The 2,271-nt window shown below is 55.3% G+C and overlaps 1 long non-coding RNA gene across 1 annotated transcript; it reads right to left on the reverse strand.

Moving 5' to 3' along the window:
- Positions 1–485: 485 nt before the first annotated feature.
- Positions 486–1,998, reverse strand: LOC308148382. The gene is made up of 3 exons (XR_013937189.1): positions 1,863–1,998; positions 1,231–1,274; positions 486–667 (listed from the first exon to the last, which is right to left on the reverse strand). It is a non-coding gene; the product is annotated as an uncharacterized lncRNA (long non-coding RNA).
- Positions 1,999–2,271: the final 273 nt, after the last annotated feature.

The raw sequence follows: 2,271 nt of genomic DNA on the forward strand, positions 1-2,271 counted from the left end.
AGGTTATTTCATGCAAAGCTCCAAATCGTCAGACTGAGATCTGGAAACACCATTGAACTTTTTTATTGATTGGTTTTTTTTCGTGATGCGTTCATGGTCGAGCTGGGAAATCGGAAAGCTACCACATGGGAAATTCCCAGATGAACAAAATAACAACAAAGCACCGCTGCTACGTGTGATTCTTGTTTTCTTTTCTTTGCGACTGACGAAAGTAGTTTCAGTAACGAAACACGAATATAAAGCAACGGAGTGGGAACGTTCCCGTTTCCCACTGACCATGAACGCAACATTTCACAATGAGTCCTTGAACGCACCACCAACTGTCGTGGCTCCAACGTTACCGGGGGGGGGGGGGGGGGGGGAGTGTTCAGGTCCTGTCGGGACTCCAAGGGGGGGGGGGGGGGGGGGGGGGGTAGAGCTAAGCCCCTCCCCCACACCTCAACATGTTGGTCATGACCACCAGACTGGAAAGTCGCCCAGGAGGATTGTGGGAAGGGTCCCGCTGCGTGGTCTCAGCTGAGGGCCGCCTGATGGGTGGAGCTTCTGGTGGGGGCGGGGTCTGCGGGGGGGGGGGGGGGGGGTCAGGATGGACCAGGCGGTGACGGGGGTCCGGTTGGTTTCTGGAGGTCGGCGGCGGCAGTCAGATGTGACCGGATCGTCATCGGGGCTGAAGAGGGACCAGAGAAGAGATCGGTTCATTCATTAACAGCGTTCGTCTGGATTATCGGTCTGGATTATCGGTCTGGATTATCGGTCTGGACTTGTGGCTCCACTCATTGTTCTTCAAGGACGAGAACTTGTCTGGATTACATTTAGAGTCTGGATTACATTTAGAGTCTGGATTACATTTAGTCCATCGTCTCCTCTGACGCTCGTCACAATCGTGACCCCACAAAACGATACAATCAGGTTTTTCACAGAGATGCACCGATACCACTTCTTTACAGTACGAGTACCGATACGAGTACTAACCTTTAGCTACTTGCTGATACCGAGTACTTATGAAACGCCATTAACGCTAATAAATACTCCATTCGCAGATGATACACAGACGCTATTTGTTACCTTCAGGAGTACTCCGCGCGGTATCGGTACACTGTGCTCGGTATCGGTCCACTGTTCTCGGTATCGGTACACTGTTCTGGGTATCGGTACACTGTTCTCGGTATTGGTACATTTCTACTTTTCACAGAACAGTTTTTTGTGGGAACGTCTGATGACGTCTCTCACCTTCCTGCTCCGGCTCGCTGAGGCTCGTCCTCCTCCTCACTTTCCTGCCGGGAGAGAAGGAACAAGTCCTGAAACAAGCTGAGGAACGAGTGGAACCGTGAGTGGAAACAAGCTGAGGAACGAGTGGAACCGTGAGTGTAAACAAGCTGAGGAACGAGTGGAACCGTGAGTGGAAACAAGCTGAGGAACGAGTGGAACCGTGAGTGGAAACAAGCTGAGGAACGAGTGGAACCGTGAGTGGAAACTCAAGAAGCTCAAGGAAGAAATGAGGATGAAGATGATGAGGACGAGGACGAGGATGAAGACGAGGACGAGGACGAGGACGAGGACGAGGACGAGGACGAGCAGCTCTTACGAGTCATTTGGACTCCGGTAGCGTCTCCCCCGGGTTCTCCTCCCCCCCGGAGGAGGGTGGGGGGCGGGGCAGGGGGAGGGGCTTACTCTGACCGTCTGGGCTCTGTGGGGAGGGGTCAGCGGCGGGCTGGACTACGATGATGGGGGGGTCACCTGCTGGGGGGGGGGGGGGGGGGGAGTGGGGGGGGAATCCCCACCCGCTCGTTAGAACACAAACTTCTCAAAACAGCAGGAAGAAAGAAAGAGAGAGAGAGACAGACGGAGAGAAGGTTGTTCACCTCCGTCCTGCTCCGCCCGGATCTGCGCCTCCAGGTCTTCGGGGTCGACGTACTGGTAGCTGTCGTCGTCCTCCGGGGGTTTACAGCGGCCGCAGCAGAAGCAGCAGCAGCAGCAGCAGCAGCAGCAGCTGAACACGGTGCAGCACAGCACCAGGGTCTGCACACACACACACACACACACACACACACACACACTTCAGACGGTGCGGTTCTCCGGTGGGGCCACTTGAGGGAGCCGTTTGAGAAAACGGGCGCCGGAGGATGAACGGAGCGGGAAAAGAGTGACGACGCCAGGATCATTTACACCGACCGGTCAAACCACCTCAAGGTACGGCGCCGCGGGGAACGTCTCAGGAATGTCACGGGAATGTCTCGGGAACGTCACGGGAATGTCTCAGGAACGTCACGG

Source organism: Blennius ocellaris, assembly GCF_963422515.1.
Source record: "Blennius ocellaris genome assembly, contig: SCAFFOLD_394, whole genome shotgun sequence".
Lineage (NCBI taxonomy): Eukaryota > Metazoa > Chordata > Actinopteri > Blenniiformes > Blenniidae > Blennius > Blennius ocellaris.